The 19,710-nt window shown below is 40.7% G+C and overlaps 1 long non-coding RNA gene and 1 pseudogene across 2 annotated transcripts; both read right to left on the bottom strand.

Annotated features, from left to right (window-relative positions):
• Positions 1 to 849: 849 nt before the first annotated feature.
• On the bottom strand, positions 850 to 3,700 carry LOC146656121 (uncharacterized; annotated as a pseudogene). Its single transcript, XR_014914302.1, has 4 exons — positions 3,111 to 3,700; positions 2,713 to 2,868; positions 2,322 to 2,414; positions 850 to 1,888 (listed from the first exon to the last, which is right to left on the bottom strand). The product of XR_014914302.1 is annotated as an uncharacterized LOC146656121 (transcript).
• Positions 3,701 to 3,735: 35 nt separating this feature from the next.
• LOC146656120 (uncharacterized) lies at positions 3,736 to 8,787 on the bottom strand. Its single transcript, XR_014914303.1, has 3 exons — positions 8,734 to 8,787; positions 7,658 to 7,926; positions 3,736 to 4,126 (listed from the first exon to the last, which is right to left on the bottom strand). It is a non-coding gene; the product is annotated as an uncharacterized LOC146656120 (long non-coding RNA).
• Between the last annotated feature and the right edge of the window lie 10,923 nt (positions 8,788 to 19,710).

Raw genomic sequence — 19,710 nt, 5'->3', positions numbered from 1 at the left:
GGTTTTGCTGGGTAATAATACCAAGATACAGCCAGAGGTTGGCCATAAGATAGACTTCTCCTCTTCAGCTGCCTAAAAAAAGACTCTTGATCAAAACATAAACAGACCATCCGTATTGAAAGGTAAAAGGAGCCGTCCTCAAAAAAGAAAAATCCCACCTGCTACTGTGGAGGAGTTGTCACTGCTATTGGATACTTTGCTGGAACACAGTAAAGCTGTGGGTTGTGGGAATGACCCATAATGTTTTATCTAGGGGTCTAGATTTATGCCTGTAGTGCACTGCCGTGTAAATAATTTGCATTTACTGAATATCTACTGACTGAGTCCCACTGTTCAAAAGTTGAATAAAGAAACAAACTAATTTTGCCTCTTTTTTTATTAAAACCACTTTATAGAACATCACATCAGTTACAGTGTAGAATCCATGTCATTTATAGTTTACAAATGACAAAATGTTTACACAAATCATGAGTGTTTACATGATATCACCCACTACTAACATTACTTTATTTACTGTATCTTTTGAAAAAATACAGCAATTTTAACAGCACAAGACTTAAGAATATTTAACAGGAGCAGGCTTCATTCTTCCCTGGTTTTATTATCACACTGTTCACCAAACGCAGCAAACCTTCACCATCTTATCCAGGAGGGTCACCTCTTCACCCTCAGAAGAAGTAATCTGATTGGCATGGTGGTATGTTTGAAGCAGGTCCCTTGTGTAGCGCTGGAACCCAGTCACGATGTTTCTCCAAAGCCCTATAGGAACCGCTCACTTTAAAAAACAACTTTATTTAAAAAGTCATTTTATGCCTGATACAAACATTTTAAAAGGCAAACCATGCACAAGTTAAACAGATAAATTTTAGTTTTGCTTAGTTTTTTAAGTATAGGAATGGTTATTATGTTTTAAAAAATCATATGTAATAATTGTCAAATAACATAAAAATAAAACAACATAATAATAAAAGCATAATTGACAGAATATATCGTAATGATAACAATAGCAACACCTCACTTAAAAGAATCAGAATCAGAAAGGGTTTTATTGCCAAATGTTGAGCAGGTTTACAACATTAGGAAATTGCTGCGGTGCTTGGTGCAAACATACTGTCATAAACGCTTAAATAGATATAAAAATAAGAATAAGAATTAAAAGTGCTAAGTAGATAGATACATGAGTGCAGGTGGTGATCAATGCCAAACATGGAATGATGCAGTTTGCCCCACCTGGGGCACACAAAAACAGCTTTTCTTTAAAAGACTATGTTAGCACATATCTAACCCATGTGAAAAACCCAAGTGGGTCCTACATGTGTTTCCCATTTTGTACCAAGTTAAGTGTTTCCCATGTTTGACCCAGCTAGGACCTACTAAAAGTGCCCACTTGGCATTGCCCACATGGGTTTAATGTGAAGAACCCAAGTAGGCCCCATACAAAAAGACCAGTTTGAGCCCATGCCCATATGGTACCCATCTAGCCCGAGCAAAAACCAGGTGGGGCCCATATATACATGTTGGCTGGGATGGCACAGGGCCATTTGTTGGTCATTGTTCTGTGCCATTACTGGGAGCTTTGAAGTTTGATATACAGATTTTGGACTTTGGGGGACATCTTGTGCTGATCAAGCTGCATGAAGATTTTTTGGAGCACTTCAAAAGTGAAGCGAAAGGGTTTTGGATAAGCTAGGTTGAGTGCATAGATCAAACCTAGAAGCAGGGCACAAGCTGAGGCAACCGAAGTTAGTTCATGCAACACTTCCACACCCTCAATGACAATGCCAATGTCTTCAGGTGGCTCCTGCAGTCCCTCCCCCTCCTTCCGAATCACATACACTGCCATGGTGACCTCCTCCAGGTCCCTCTGAACATCATCTGCTCCACAGTCCTACAGATGGGTACAAGACACAAACACAAATCATCATTAGCCTCACTTCTTACTGTGATTAAGTGTTTGGGTGATGTACCAATATGTGTTATGTGCTGGGCTATTTCTTGGCTGGGTGTCATCACACACCAGAAACAGCAGAGAGAGGTGTATCAATCTGACTCTAAACAAATTGTAAGCAAGAAATATAAGATTTCCCAACATGTCAAACTATTCCTTTGAACTTAAATAATCAAGTAAGCCCGTCTTACTTAAAACAAAGTCAATCCAATATGTAATGTGTTGTTGCTGGGAATTACATAATGTCCAATATGGTCATGATAATAAATACATGTCAGCAATCCAACTAGGGTTCACGTGTTATGTTTGTTCTAACAGTTAACTTTTTTTGTGTCCCTTTGACAAGATGTGCTGACAAACTGTTGAAACTTACAAGGTATTCCTTGATCAGGCCATCTGCATCTTCTCCCAGGAAGATGGTGAGGGCTTTCAGCACACATTCCCTCCGATGATTAATGTCCACAGTCTAGAACAACAAATGTTGATTAATTTTAAACTCTAAATTTCATAAGACAGACATTCTTACTCTTATTGCTTAACTTACATGTACTTTATTTAAAAACAGTAATTCACAAGCCCAGAGATTCATTACAGAAAGAAAAGGGGATGAGTTCAGTGGTGTATTTTTTGAGTCGCTAAAAACATTCATGCATATGAAAGCCATGATTAGCACTGGCCTGCCCATATTGTCTTTATGAAGGATTCAGATATATTTTGACAGCCCTCTTAGTTACGAAGTATCTTGTTTGATGGTACAGATTTACCTGGTCCAATGTATCCATGATGTTCGCAATCTTTTGGCGTGTTGCTCCTCCTTTGGCACGTATGACTTTGATCAGCTGACTTGAGTGCATGTCTAACTGGGCCATGAACTTCCACTCAAGAGGAACAGCCATGAGCCTCTGGAACTCTGTATTTATCTAAAAACAAAACACAAATGACAGTAGATATTGTATTATGGAACAAAATGCTGAAACTGATTGTATGCCAAAATGTCTATATCCCAAAAAGTATAACATATATGGGAATTCAAAATGTAAATTCTTTCATTAAGTTCAGTGTTATAAAATCTCAACCACATCAAGTTATGACCGATTCATGAAAGTTAACTGCAATAAATCCTGAAGCATACAGACTTCGATCACTTCAGTTCCATTCTTACCTCTTTCTGTGTGAAGAGTGCAGGCCATCTGTCCTTCAGTTCCTGAATGCTTGGTTCTTGGTTTACCACCTCATGTCGTCTGTAGGCAAACGTGTTAGCCATTTTGTCTGCGATGACCCTTTCATTATCCCTTATCCCGATCTCTGTCAGAAGTTCTAATCTCACTTTTTCCATGCTGTCCAGAGTCTCACCAGTAGGAAAGGATGGATAAAAGTTAGCTTCAGAACGTTTTGGCTTCTTCACTTAGGGAAAGCATCTGTAGTAGCTTTAGATTTCAGTGAGTTTACACACAGCTCTGGACACCCCTGTAATTTGAGCTGGGTCCTGTAGTTTGCCATTTTGTACTTCAGTCGTTGTTTCCAACCGTAGCAACCATTGAATGATCCAGGTTCTTTCAAACATGGGTGCTTTTTGATAAGGGCCTCTGCAGCTGCGCAGAAATGTGCATCCTCTGGATAGGCCTTGTAACGGTAAATTTCTTCTGCAACTCTTTTCAGGATATCAGACAGCATTCGGGCGCTTAAAGTCAACATTTTTTGGCTCACACGGTACTCAGTATTCCCCCTCTCTAGCTGTAGCTCTGTGTCATATGAAAATTGGGGAATTGTAAAGTCTTCTGGCCACTGTTGTGTTCGAGATGACATAGATTCAGGGGATGAGAGGATAATTGTGTCATTTGATGCCACCGAAATACCGTCATCAGACTCAAATGAAAGAGACAGAGATGAAGTGGACTGATCGGCACTGATCAAAGGTGGATTTGTTTGCTGGTGGATCACTTTGATTGTCCCCAAATTCCGAAGTTCGGTGGTAGAATTCAGATTGAAGAAGTCGTTGCCAAAGTCTTGGTCCACGTATTGCAGTCTGAAGTTACCTTTTAACCCAAAGGTAGTCTTTATCGTGCTGAGAAGGTCTTCAAGTGACTCTGGGATGCCATTTGGAAGAGTCAGCTTTTCAATGTTGTTCTCTCCTAAAATCACCTTCAGTCTTGCAGGTGTTGAATCAGCCATGGTGGTCTGAGAACAAAGCACAAGCACAGTTAGTGAGGATCAACATGTAAACCACTGACATTTCCAATTAGGAGAATTTAATGTCAAACTAGAGGAAAAGAGAGAAGGCAAAGAGAGGAGGAAAGGGGAGGAGAAAATGAAGAGGAGAAGGGAGGAGAAGAGAGATGGCGAGAATATGGGAGACATTGAAGAGAAGAGAGAAGGAGAGGAGGTGAGGAGAATATAGGAGACAACAAGGAGAGGAAAGAAGAAAAAGAGAAGAGAAGCAGAAGGGGGGAAGAGCATAGGATTAGCATTCACTGACTGGAATCCAGCAACCTGCATTAAAAAAATGACATAACTGATGAATTGCCAATGACATCATCACACCACTTTGGCTTGCAGTATAAAATAAATATGTTCTGAGAACACATTAGTATTGTATGGGTCTGGGTTTTGTTTTCCCACTTAAGAAAATACTTTATCATATTTTGAGGCCTCACCCTTTAAACATGGACATATCTATTCAAGGTGACAAGACGCATCCCTCTAATTTTGTAGTCTGCCAGTGGGTAGGTATCATGCAGTTCTTGTGGCTCAACAAGTTCCACTTCTTTGCTTGGTGATGTTTTGAGATCATAAGCTCTGTAGTGTTCCATATACCATCCGCTAAGCTTTTTCAGAATGAAGATTAGTTTGTCCTGCAGTATCACCTTTTGGATGATTTCACCAAACTCTGGCAGTCCTCCCAGTGAGCCGTGGATCAAGATCATCCCACACTTGTAGATTAGTCCATTATATGCTACACTTTTAGCCAAGCACACATTGTCCATATCTGGAGACTTCTGTCTCAGTGCATTTGAGATGTCCTTGTTAAGAACATCAATGTGAACAGTGGAAACATCTGTTACTTCCAGTGGGGGTTTGGCAAAGCTAATTGCATGCAAATGATATGCAATCTGATACTGATGTCTCTGTGAAAGGGAAAGAAGTACATTTTTGAAGCATCTGATGTTCCTTACAACTCTTTTAAAAAAACTATGCTTTGCTTCGAATCGCATAGTCCATAGTGCAACCAGTGGCCCAAACTTACGGATCAAGTATGGATAATGTTCCAAGTAGTGGTGCTTTGGTTTAAGATTAACATCTGGGAAAACCTCTTGAAACTTGATTCTGTGCTCGGAGATCTTAAAACCAAGATATGCAATGGAGTCCTCAGTATGAACAGGACTGACAACAAGATCAACAATGTCCTTCAAGTCTGTTAAGATGTGCCAAGCAGGCTCCTCACAGGGTACACTCTGCCCAACGAACAAAGGCAAAAATCTGGTAAGACTCCAGTTCTCGTGTGCATTCCCTCCTACACTTTTTTTGGATGCAAAACTGAGAGCCACAGGATGAGGTCGATTTGTTTTGTCAGCCCACTTAAAGTTGAAAGATGATATTGCTTCATTCAATGTACATAATGTGAAATACTTTTTTTTGATTAACAAATTGAGGCAAAGCGCAAGTTCAAAAGGAACAATTCCCTCAAAAAGATCATGTACAACATCAGGTGGAAACCCAGTGGTAACATCAAAATGTGAGAGGTGCTTTGACAAAATACACTTTGATTTCACACCATAATAACTGGGCCATTTGTTTTCCTCGATAATTCGTAAATGATCTGCATGAATGTCTTTTGTTCTTAAAGTAAAGACTTCACTTCTGACTTCAATAGTCTGGAACTCTGATGTTTCTGCAGTGCAAAATCTACATACGTATGTCCCTGAGAAATTTTCAAAGAATCCAGCAATACTGTGTGCACCAAGGTTGTCGGCAACAACACACTGAACAGTGCCTTTTACTGTTCTGCCCAACTTTGACAGAAATATCCCACTCTGTTCCAAAATTACAAGATCATTAATTACAGGTTTTAACACTTTCTCATACCCATAGCACTTCAGATCATTACTTTTGATTAAAGCAGCCAAATAGATTGAGGTTAAAGCAGAATTACAGCCTGGTGGCAAATTACCCAAAACCCAGTACAATCCACAAATTTTATGCTTCCTCCGTGATGTACCAAGGGGATTACATATTTCGAATTCATCAATGTATAATATCAATGAAATGCTTTCCTGCTTGGACAACAGTCCATTTTCATGGAAGAAGTCACCATCGAAGATAGTTTTGTAGTGCACAGAAGTTTTTTGAGGCTGATTATCTACAGTATTCAAATTAACAGCCTGATCCAAGATTGTCTGGCAGTCAAGAATATGCTGCAAAGACTTTAAAATTGAAATATATTGGAATGACTTGTTATTTTTTCGGTCAAGTATATATTCCACTGGTTCCACTACTTTAAAGTGGCTCTTATAGTATGCTTTTCGTCTCCAAGGACTGGAAAGTGGACCTTTATCTCCAATTGCTTTTTTTACAGGGTTTGTCTCACAGAGTACACTGGCTAGCTTTTCAACAACTGACTGGTCAAATTGGCATCCGTTGTCTTGTAATACTTGGCTAATAGTCTTTTGGGTAATCGCCACAGAAACAGAACCAATCAAATAGTTTAACTCCTGCAAAAGCTCATCTACAGCTGCATTAGACACAAGAAAGATGTGTTCCAACTTAAGGAGCACTGAAGCAATTTTAAGCTCAATATCCTTCTCTAAGTTATCAGAATACCCATTGTCAAAAGCAGAATTTAAATTTACATCACTCTCTATAATTTCCACATCTGAAATATCACTGGCAACACTGGCACAAGATTCATCAACAGAACTTATTCCAGGCTTAAATGTGTTCACTGTACCAGAGTGTTTTCTGTATTTATGACTTTTGAAGTTCTCATAGACATTGGTTTTATATTCACAGTTTTGGAACACACATGTTACAGTCTCCTTATTTTTAAGATGCTGATAGATATGTTGAAAATATTCTCTTTCTGTGGAGAGTTGATTATGGCCACAAATATGGCAAGTGAATGTGGACGCAGCTTTGGAGACTGCTTGTTGGGCAGGGTGATTTCTTGATAGATGGCTCAGTAGGGCGTTCCAAGTCTTGAACCTACATGCACAATTTAAATAAGTGCATGGATATGAGTGGCCTCGTCCGTAATGCCTATGAATCAGTTTGTAGTGTTTGAGCAATTCAGATCTTTTTGTTAATGTTGTCCCACAGTCCTCGCATCTCCACATGAAGCATAGCACTGGAGAAACAAAGAGACACGCTTTACTGGGTGTATATAAATAATTTGAGAAAACACAGAGGGAGAGTTGGGCAATATTACAATATATCAATATGGTGATATGAGACTAGATCTCATCTCAGCTTTTTGCCACATTGCCCAACACAAAGCAAATCATTTAAACACAAAATGTATTCATCAAATGTAGCCAGCCCTCTCTAATTAGATTTTAAAGGGATAAGTTCAAAACAAAAGTTTAAAAACAAAACCCAAATGCCCATAGGTACATTTTTTTTTTTTTGCAATTGTTTTATATATAAAGCCGATTCCTGTTCAGTGTAAAACTGAATTAAGTTTAAATGAGACATTACTATTTTGAACTTGCATACCTTTGTTGTTGATGAAGTGAAAGTACGCAAGTTCACAGGTAAAACGAGCTGCCTGGCACGCCTCCACACAGGAATGCCCCTCTTGAAGTAGTCACAGAGCTGAGAAGAAGTTAGGTCAGAAGGTGGCGATGGGGCATCACATTGGACACCAAGCCAAAGGTTGTGGCACTGTCCAGGGTTCCAACCAGAGGTGATGTAATCTTTCTGCCATCAGCAGACACCCCTCTAGAGAGGTTGACAGGAAGGAAAGGAAGCGCTACCTAAAGATCCTAAAGATTAAAGATATGTTCGAGTTAGTCTGTCGATCTTTCATCATGTTTACAGTGTTCATCTGCATCTATGTACTTATATATGTATTCAGACACAGACCAGAAGTGTGCTAGGTCTACAAGAAATCTGATGGCTGTATTTTCTGTGTTCAATAGTGTAATACTTTCTTCTATGATTTCTAATTTTGATTTTCTGCCGCACACCATCTCCTTCTCACACGGCTGATCCGTGCGTGTACGAGCGCTGCACGCACCCTTTCTCCTCGCCTTCTTAACGTCATGTACATTGAAAGCAATGCAAGCGGCAGTAAATGCATGCTTCCTGGAGCCACCACAGCTAAACTTTACCTCCTACATCACCCGTGGCCGTGACCGCATGAACTATTCGCGCCGACAGGCATACTGCGAACAACCACTCGTGTATAAATGCGCGCGCCCGAAGTAACGTAGTCTGAAGAGAACCGCGGCCCAGCTTGCCGCTATAATGTGCTAATGCTAATGAATAACTAACAGTAAGCCAACACCGACACACTGCATGAATACACAACTTTAAGCTAGCATTACGATATTAAAACAAGAGAGTACCGCCGGAAAACTACTAACTTAACCTACATGTCCAAGCACAAACTACCAACAGGTCTGACATTTCGCTAATGTTAGCAGGGCTGAATGATAGCGGTTTGGTCAGGTCAGTTTACTAAACACTTAACAATGCAGTTGGAATATTTTTATATCTAATATATTAAAATATGTGTTCTACATTTGACTTACCTTCAAGGACTATGGAAAAAGTAATATCTTCGTTACCTTATTGACCAAATTGTTCACGAGGTCCTGCCTGCAGCCAAGTGCCTCTCAAATTGTTGTTCTCAACCGCAAGTAGAAAATTCTGGAGAAGGCGGAGACGTCATGACATCAGACGCACTGCGTCACGAGAAACCTAATTGATGCAGGTTGACTCTAATGAGAATAGCAGGTTACATGTGTACTAGTGATGGGATTTCCGGCTCTTTTTAGAGAACCGGCTCTTTCGGTTCGGCTCACTAAAAAGAGCCGGCTCTTTCGGCTCCGAACCGGCTCTTCAGGTTGTTTTGTTGCTTTAATTAATTTATTATTAACAATAATATAAAATTATGCACAAAAGGAATTACTAACGTAAAAACAAGTGGTTTTATTTATATATGTTTATATATAAATATATGCGGTGGCCCCTAGAGACAAAACACGTACAAACTCCAAAACACATTTCTAGCATGAACTGAACTTCCAAAGCAGAGCTACTAGATCACTTAAATGACACAATTGAAAGCATGTGTGTATTGTTTGTGTATTTATACACAGGCACTCATATATATATTCAAATAATTTAAAAAAAAGTTCATTTACCTGTTATTACCACACACCAAATCCGGTCATTGGTACTTGCTGGCTTGTGTAGCCACAAGATAACAAAGGCTCAACACTGCGCCCAGCATCCTGGAGCACTTCTGTTGTTCTTCTGTACGTGTTTTGAGTTTTTATGTGCTTCTGAGTTTTTATATGCTTCTGAGTTTTTACGTGCTTCGGAGTTTGTACGTGTTTTTACGTGTTTTGGAGTTTTTACGTGTTTTGGAGTTTGTACGTGTTTTTACGTGTTTTGGAGTTTGTACATGCTTCAGAGTTCGTACGTGATTTGAAGTTTGTATGTGCTTTGTCTCTAGGGGCCACCGTAAATATACTTTTATTTATTCACTCCACATAAAATGTAATAAATAAATCATCTAATACAAAAATCAACTATTCACATTTCAAGTTTTAACTATTTACATTTTCAGCTTTTTCCTTTCACAAATTTAAAGTGAAAAGAACACAAAACACTGCAAACCACAACACAATTAAATATAAATTATAATATGAAAACTAAAAGAACATGCATATTCTCTGTCATATGGACCTGCATGAATAAACTTTCTCAATCCTTTATCATCTGCAACCGAAAATAGTTGTGGATGATTACTATACCTTTCTAATGTTGTTGTCCATGCCTCTCTTTCTCTCTCTCTGGCTCTGTTCCTGTGCTACTGAGTGTAACTACCGCCCCTCCCCCCTCTGCCCAGCGTAAAGCACAAGGCTCGCGTGCAGAGTGAAGCGGAAAAAAAGTGCGAGAGAGAGGCTGAGAGAAAGAAAAAAAAACAACAAACCACGTGACGGCTCGCGATAAGGAGCCGGCTCGCGTCGTTCACGTCAAAGAGCCGGCTCTAAGAGCCATTTCGTTCGCGAACGACCCATCACTAATGTGTACTGAGGGAACAACACGTAATAACAAGTTGATATACTCCACAAATTTAGACTGGCTCCACTAAAGCAGAAATCTTAATGAAACTGACTCTGAACTTTACATAACTTCAACTACTGCTGAAATTCACTTTTTAGAGTGTAGACACCAATTACAGGTGCTCAATCCCACCTGCAGAGCGCCTGTCCGTCTGCCTGAGGTTAGTAAAAGTGTTTAATACGGTAGTCCTTTATTGATACCTGTGCTAATATATGCTAAACCATCCAGTTATACACGGCTAACATGGATGTGCTATGCTAACAGTGAATGCTGTCGGTGTTTGCTGAAAGCAAACTGTGGTACAGAGACGATTGTTTATAATATTTCTAGTGATACTCAGAAGGTCTCATCAAGCCCCGATTTAATTCGATTTATGCTGTTATCAGTGTTTGCGATGATAGCATGGCTGTGGTGTCACATCAATGTATGCGCTCGGTGTTTGCTGATATCAAACTGTAGCATTAGGACCACTGAGTTAACCTTTGTAGTGATACTCACTCCTTTTTATTTAGACCTGGTTTAATTCTGGGATAGTTGAATATTTGTATATAATCCCTGCAGCTGTCAGACTCTATAGCAGGGGTCACAGCCTTTATTAAAACAGAGTTAGATAAAACTGTGAACAGTTTGGTTCATCTCTAGTTACATGGTTCTATCTTGATAAGCTGTCTTATCACAGATTAATTTTTCAAAAATATTAATGATTTAAGCAAGGAAAGGGCTACATGTCAACATACAACTCTTTATTTCTATTAATGTCTCACTTCATTCCTACCTGATTGACATGTTTAGGAATTATGAGTGATTGGCTCACTGTAGTTGTGAAAGTTGCTACCAATCAAATTATGATATGTTAAAGTTAAAACCAAACACAACTGTTTTAGATATTATCTAATATACATTTTGTAATTATCCTTATAATTACAAAATGTTTTATGTAAGATTCATGTTTTGTGATTTATATCTGACATCACAAAAGTATTTTGGAATTTGAATAATGTATTTTGTAACTGCAGTACACATAATACTGATTTTGAACAATTTTGTCCAGGTTCCTTGTCACCGCGGACTCCTTCAGGACCATCGCGTTCAGTTTCAGAGTCGGTGTGTCCACGGTGAGCCAGATCACCCCCCAGGCAGCGACGTCCATCTGGGACTGTCTAGTGGACGACTTCATGGCTGTGCCTTCACCTGGAGACTGGCGCTCCATCACAGAGGGATTCCAGGAGCGCTGGAACTTTCCTCTGTGCTGTGCAGCTCTGGATGGGAAGCACATCCAGACAAAGGCACCCCATATATCATATAGGAGACACACACATTGATATACACTAAATATTCATTTCATTTCTTTTTTGTGGTGCCCAAATTGATGCACCTGCTTGATTTTGTTTAAACAATTATTGCACACTTTCTGTAAATCCAGTAAACTTCTTTTCACTTCTCAAATATCACTGTGTGTGTCTCCTGTATGATATTTAACTGACATTTTTTATTGTAACAACCAACGATTTATACAGGAAAATAATGTCTATTAACAAGGTTGCCCAAACTTCTGCATCCCACTGTATCAGTATATTTTGTCATTAGTATAATATGAAATAAATTCTACATGTGTCAAGTTGTGTGCCAACATTTGCTGTGTAGTAGAACTGAGACATTAGTCATTATAAACATTTATTTGAAATAATATTAAAAGTCTCAAACAGAAAAACATTAAACATAAATATATAAAATATAAGAATTTACAGAGAGACAGGAATAAAAAGGACCAGCTGCTCTCCAGAGCAGGAACAAGGCTGAGGAGGAAATGCTCCATTGGAGACTGGTGTGGCCTCTTCAGGGACTCCAGGATGGCCAGCTCCACCGCCGATGGACCGTCCTGGGACCCGTCCCTCATCTGCCTCGGAGCCGTCCTCCTCTGTGGGCCTGTAAAACAGCACAAAACACAAAGAAATGAGAAGGCTGCTACTAGATTTTAATTTCAACATTGAAAAAAAAAAAAAAACAATAACAGGATATAATCAGATTGGTTGTAGATATTTAGTAAAGGTGATCACAAGGGAATCCCACCGACTAAAAAGGTATCAGTGCTTGCTGTACATATCTGTGGGTGCAGCAGCAGGAGCTCAGGGACTGGGGATGCTCTGCTGCAGAATCAGTTGGTTCTATCAATACAGTATTAAATGTTAACAGGTTGGATATAATAATCGTAGAGTAGACAGTGGTCCCTCATTTATTGCAGGGGTTCTCAGAATAACTAGCCCCTGGTCACAGTTCTCACAATTGATTCTCAAAGTGCAAACCTTTGTAGATTGCAAAACGTAAAAGTATTATTATGCCGCGGTTTGTCTTCATCTGCCCGCCACTTTCGTGCGCCTTTTTCCCTCACGGTGCAGGTGTCTATTTCCGAATGAGGCTCATAGTTATGGGTGTTTTTGTGCTGTTTTTTCTATTGGACGCGATGGTTATCAAAACCAAACGTGATAAATTTGGCAAGCGCAGGAGATTTGTCAATCAGGCTGCAGAATGCAATGCTGTACTGTGCAATAAAAAATCAGCGAAAAAGCAAAGCAGTGACGGATGAACAGCGGGACCACTGTGTGCTGTTTATTAATAAACAATAAAATATATTCTTAAATGACAACATGCCTAAAAGCAGAACGGTATTTGTACGTCAGTGGGAAAATAGCGGTGGCTTGCTAGCTTTTGTGCGGCTTCCCCGGGTCAGTGAAAACTTTCAAAAGAGAAATGAATGAACTTACCAGGTTGCCCGATCTCTTCACATATCTTCCTCCAAGCTCGGTCCTTTTTATTCCTGTCTCGGTACTGAAAGCAGCTGGTGTTGTACAGCTCCGAGTTGTTTGCTACCGCATTGATTAGCCTTCCCCTCCATTGAAGTATGAAAGGCTTTGGCTGGATCTGCCCCTTTGACCTAGGTAACAGCCACGTCACCAGGCTCCTGATTGGTTGTCGCGGCGCGATTTGACGCTGGAGTTCAGATTTTTCCAACTCGAGCGGTAGACGCGAAACGCGCGTATGCACAAAATGCAACACAAAAACTCACGCGCGTGGTTTTATTCGCGAGTCAAACGCGCCAGACGCGCTACACTGACGCACGTTTCACGCGTTTTGGCGTTTTCGCGACGCAAATCTGCTTCCGAATTTTCGCGGGACCCGCAATCGCGCGTCATCGCGCCTTTCCATTGACTTTACATGTAAACCTGACGCTCTATTCGCGTCCATCGCGTTCGGTGTGAACACACCGTTAAAGATGACTGGTTTTTTAAGGAAGCAAAAGAAGATCAGATCAGATGAGCATGATGTGTCTATTGGAAACAAGTTCAAAGAATTGTCTAATAATGAGTTGCTGTGCATCCACACTGCCTGACATATTTTACCTTTACAAATAAAGCAGGTACAACAGATTCATATACCAAAACAAATGTCAGGAACTTCACCAGATCACAGGGCATTGATCCTTTCTCTCTCTCGCTTTTTTTTTTTTTACTCATCTCTGGAATTTTTCTTTTGTGTTGATCTTTACTCATACCAAGGCTGCTGGCTTGGGGCTGGCTATGAGCTCTGGATAGCTTTAACTTTAACAACATCTTCTTCTTCCTTACCTTCTTTAAAATATTCAATGTTCAGCTGGGTGAGGGTGATTTAAGGGTCTGTGGAGTTTGATGTTGGAAACACAGTGAGGCGGTTTGCCTCTAACAACAGGTTAGTGTGTGTCTGTGAGTGTGTGTGCCTATATGTCTGTGGCACTGTGCACATATATGAAACTAGCTGGCTTGTAATCAGACATACTGGAAGCTGATCAGCCAGTCACTACTCCATGTCGAGAAGTTGAATATCGTCTGATTCCGATCCCTGGCCAGTTGATCGGTCCATTTGTACTTTGTACTAAGGATCTGACAGATTAAACAACATTTAATGTCGACTTTGAAGGATATTTGAATACTCTTTACGGGGTAATGTGTACAGAAGTTCAGGGTTGCGCTGTATGCATTTAAAAATGTCTTACTTTGTTCATAATCTAGCAGCTATACACAGGTCAGAGGTGGAAGTAGGTGGCACTTAAATTTCATTTAAATGAATGGTCTTTGATTAAACTGTTACTTTTCACATCATCTCTTTTAATCCAAATTACATAAATCTAAAAAAGAAATTTTCAGTGAAAATAATTTCTTTTGTGCATAGCTCAGAAATATGGCCTCACCATTGCCTCCTCATTTAGTTTGCATGGACCTGTGCAAATTAGTCCCCACCTCACCCTTTCAACCATGTGTCCTGCATGACTGAGCAGCTTGGTGCGAGATGCACTAGTAGCACAGCTCATAGCAATGACAAAAATGTAACACCAGCCTCCAATTTATCACTTGTAGCTTACCAGTGCCTGCACTGGTTTCTGGGTTTGATGAGAACATTAATAATACCAACAGCTCTGCTGATTCCTTAGTAGTCTATTAGTTTGCACTTTAGCATGGACACCCAGTCCCCTTTGCAGCATTGCTTATAATCACTAATCACTTCCTGTGAAGCTCTTCTAATTTTAATTTGCAATCTGACTTGCTTCATCTGCACTATGAGTTAGAACAAAGAAAACACACCTGTGCAGTGTCAGTCACTACTCGTTGTGTGAAACCTTTTGGGATCGAATACCATCTGTGTCACATTATATTCATCCTTCCCCATGTACGTCATTGGGTTTAGACAGAGCTGTATCGGCATGAGACGGCGTTAAGGTGACAGTTGCCACAGTGTGACGTTGTGCTGTATCTGTAGTAATAGCCCTAAAAGACGTCAGGGGATTTACTCAAGCTGACAGGAAGATGGCATAGTCTATTGATGCATTAATTCAACTGCCGTTTCTACTCACAAAGCCTCCAGTGCCTATAAAAATGCTGGGATTCCATTCTGAGTGAGGAATGAATAGCAAATTGTAACTCTATGATGCTGTATTTATCCACTGTTGAACCCCCCCCCCCCCCCCCCCCTTTTTTTTTTTTTTTTTTTTCCCTGACTGCACTCCTAGACTAGAGGACAGGGTGCCAGATTTTAAACTTTTCCCTTGCCCTTATATTTGTCTGATATTCTTGAACTAATAAGAATATCGGACTTGCTGATGAAAATTATAGTTATGCAGGAGAAAGTAATGCATGCCAAAGCAAGATCCAACACAACAATTTGGATTTCCAATACTCCAGAGTTGACATAAATGATTACCATGATTCAGTCATTCTGCCCCCCAAAGCAATATCATTGCTAACGTGCTGAATAATTTATGTAAGCTGCGATATAGTATCTTCCAGCTTGCAGCTTTGACACCACCCAGGATAAGATGTGCACTGGTGCCAAATGTGTTGCTGTCAGTTGCACGCAATTACGTTACTTTAGTTAACTCAAAATGAGTTTTGTGAGAGAATGCCATCTCTGCAAGTGTGGTTGTTAACTTCAGTAAGCAGGTTTCAGGAAAGTTAGCGAAACGAGCTGGTATGAAGTAAAGTCATGCTGCATAAAACCCAGTTCTTAATGGAAATCGGTGCCTCCGTCTCTCTCAGCTCTTTGCTGTGGTCACAGACAGATTGCTGGGAGGGTGCATTAGCTGCTCAAACCCACAGACCCACACAGACATGCAGAAAGTAACACTAGTTGTGCATCAAAATCTGTCAGTAATGAAGACGTTATGAGCAACTATCAAACACCTGAACTTTGAAACGGACAGAACACAGTTTTGCAGAAATGCAGCATGTGCTATAACTATGGTCAGCTTGTTTTCCTTTCTTGATCCCTAATTCTACGACCCCTTTATTGTACACCCATTACAAACTATGAAATGCCATGTGCATGTAATTTTCGAGTCTAATTAGCTGTGTTTAGCTATCCTTTGAAGCTGTGACTGACTGGCTGCTTCACTGCTAACAGCAGATTCTTGAGCTGTATCTGCAGCAGAGGGCTTTTAAATCTGCAGCAGAGTGATGTTAAATTAAATTGTTACATCGGTGACTATGGCATGCTAGTCTGCTATGTACTTGAGTGGGCGGGTGGAGTGTTTTTGGGAAGGGGGTGTAAAGTACCACTGGTCTACAACATCCCACCCACACTCCTTAATAAAATTGTGCAGGAAGGAAAAGAAAGAACAAAGTCACAGTGCGTCCACAAGTCAGACTGATGCCTGTGATTAATGTTCTCTGTTCTTTGAAGTTTCACTTTGACTCTGATTTCAGAAGCACATTAATTTGGCTTTGTTTTGCATTAAAAGCTCCTTGATGGAATTAGTGAGACTTTGCAATGTCTTAACATTTACAAAACAGCTCCCTCAGAAGGTCCTTCACGAGGGGCCTGGACTTGACTGCATGTAGTTGTTTATAAAATAAAAATTCAAATTTTCACTAAGCTTGAATAAATAATTACATATTCTTCTTAGCAAGGTCCTGTAGTTTAGCCAGTCAGATCACGATGACTTTTAATGCCGTGGTCCGAGCAGGGTTTATCGTGACTGCTGCCATGAGAGGACTTCATGTTTGCCCAGGAAACCAGCGCAGGAATCACAGGGTCCAAGATGTGTTTGTTGTATTAATATTAGTGGTGATGCAACGTGCTGCGCCATTATGAAATCCAGATTAGTAGTGTGTGATGCAAACATGGCCAGCTGGCTGGCCGGCTCCAGTCCACTAACAGTGCTGATGTTCCTGTATCCAGCTGCCTGTCATCATGGAGAGTTAGTCCTTTCCTTTGCTTTTAAGATTGTGGTAGGTCGCTGTGTTGGCTCGAGGGGAGATTAAAGGAGTTCTTCTTCTAGAAGAGACACCTGTCTAAACTGAAGGGGTAAAAAAAAAATGTCCATGTTTGGTTTTATATTGTTATTCCTGCTCTTTTGCATTTTCCCCTCCGACTAGTTGTTGCAGTTGCAGTTGCTGTTTGCACTGGATGATTCCAAATCATTCAAACGCTGATTCTTAACAATAACAATACATTACGTTCTATAAATCTGTGCAATATTACTTTCCGAGTTTCACGAGTATAGGAAGACGATCGCTGTAAATATAAAATGAGCTTCTGAGAACTGTTGATAGGGCAATCAGCAAAACCACCAAGCCACTCAAAGCTGAAAGTTCCATTACAGCTCGGTGTCTCACTAGAGATTAAGACGGATAAATGTTCATCGCACATAAAGACCATTACTCAGATATATCTTGTGCCTCTTCCCCTCATTTCACCTCCCTCACTTGCTGAAAATCCCTTCTCTCTCTCTCTCTCTCTCTCTCTCTCTCTCTCTTTTTTTTTTTTTTTTTTAATTTAAATCTGCTCTCAGCCACCATCACTAGTTCTTCAGAGAATGATGACCGCAGCGGCTCCAGCCTGGAGTGGAGTAAAGATGGCAGCCTAAGAGGCAGCGGTCGCCATGGCCTGGCACAGAGCGTGCGGGCGGACACCTGCTCTCCTGTGGCCGAAGAAGACTCCAGCAGTGCCACAGCAACACCTGCAGACACCCCATCCAGGACAGACCAGCAGCACCCTAACATATCTGCGGGTGCTCCAGGGCCACCACACCCTCCAAGTCACTCACCTGAGGGACCCATTGCGTACCCGCCACAGACATCAGCTTCCCTCATGATGCCGAGGCCAAACTCTGTAGCAGGTAAGACTCCTTGGTTTTTGAGGTCTTGACATCTGGAGCTCAAGAAGTATACAGGAAATGCTCTGTATACTTTTCATCTGTGACTGCATTGTGTTGCCTGTCAAGATCGTAACCGTGAGATACGACCTGTGCCAGAGGCTGACATGTGGCGTGCCAGAGGCTGACATGTGGCATGTCAGTTTAATCCAAGCGAGTGATAGACACCGAAGAGTGAGAGCATCTGTAGTAGGTTTAGAAGAAATAAGAAGTCAATAGTTCAAAGAACGGACTGTGCTTTTCAGAACAGGAGTATCAAGGCAGAAGTTTGGGATTAGACAGCTGCTGTGTGGTGTGGCTCGCCACTGCCTCGCCATGTCAAACCTAAGCACACGCTCCGGTCTGGCTGATCTGTTCTGCATTCCTGCCCTGGAGCCTCCCTGTTGTGGTTCAGCTTACCATATCCACACAGCTGTCACAGTTGTTGATATTTCCCCCTTCACCCCCTTTTCCCTTATGTCTTTTCACCCATACTATTCCCAGGTCTCCTCATACCTTATTGCTTTTGACCTCGGCCTATTTTTGGTGAATCAAACAGCAGTACGTTTAGCATTTTCCTATATATAATTTTGCCTAAATGCAGTTTGTAGCTAAGCTGACAGTATGAGTCATGTACAGCTTTTATCATCCACTCACTCACCCACCTCCCTTCTTTACTCCTTATCCCATTCAGGGTTGGAGGCGTTGCCTGCAGTTTATCCTAGTGGGGTACGCCCTGGACAGGTTTGACTAGAGATGCGCAGGACCCCCCCCCAAAAAATTACCTTTCAAATGCAAAATATTATTTTTTATTACAAAAGACATGATCAAACTTTCCCTCAAGCTGCAGTAAGTTGCAAGATCTTCTCACACTTAGTTGAAAATAAAGTGCTCTGCTATTGCAAAGAGGCACAAAGAATTATACCCAGCTTTCCCTGACATACTTCACACTAGCAACATATTAGCATGTAGCTATAAGTTTGATTGCGACTATTTGCCTGCACCGCCATGTACATGTTCCGCATGGACATAGACTCGGTGCATCTGTATTTTGACACGTAAGTGAATCTTGAACTAATCAGGAGTATATTTTATGGCTCAAATGTTAATGCAAGCTTATGCTAATGATTTTACTCCATAATTAGCAGGGCTGCCCATGCTTGTTGATAGAATGAATGTACACTTGAATAAACGTTGACGGACCAGAGTGGTATGTTAACTGTAAGGCTGTAGAAACAAAAGAGTGAGACTACATTAGAGTCCAACTCAAAGGAGCAAACAGAAAGAGAAGAAAAGACAAACAGTTTAGAGCACAGATGAAATGTTTGTTACATTGAATTTTGAAAGCAGACAATTCTGCCAGTGAGGGAAAATCACAGCAGGGGCAACCTGGGCTGAGCTGTGAAAAGAAGCATAAAAACATGAGTGACTCAGGTCAAACACCTGGCCTAGACAGAGACGACTCAAAGTTTAAAAGACCTCATGAGACTTTTTCCTCTAGAATCTTCCTTGAATATGTTGTTTTGCTTTACCTCTTTAGTCTGTATGTAGCAGCTGCCAATGTTTTGAAGTTCAGATACTTGACTCCTGCCTCCCTTGGGTTTATTCTTGATGAAATATAGTAACAGTTCCCGTGTGTCTACTTCTAGACTGTTTTCTCTCTTTGGTAAAATCTAGTCCCAGTTCCTATTCAACATACCAGAGAAATGCAACTGTGTAATGTCCACTCTAGGCCCTTACAATTAGAAGCAGGTAAGCAATTTAACTTGTGAAGGCAGTAATGGAGTAAGATGGGATGAGGACAAGCTAT

Source organism: Rhamphochromis longiceps, linkage group LG13 (genome assembly GCF_057381845.1).
Source record: "Rhamphochromis longiceps isolate RC_006_pf linkage group LG13, R_longiceps_female_GT1.1, whole genome shotgun sequence".
Classification (NCBI taxonomy): Eukaryota; Metazoa; Chordata; class Actinopteri; order Cichliformes; family Cichlidae; genus Rhamphochromis; species Rhamphochromis longiceps.
This window is presented reverse-complemented; position numbering and strand designations above follow the sequence as displayed.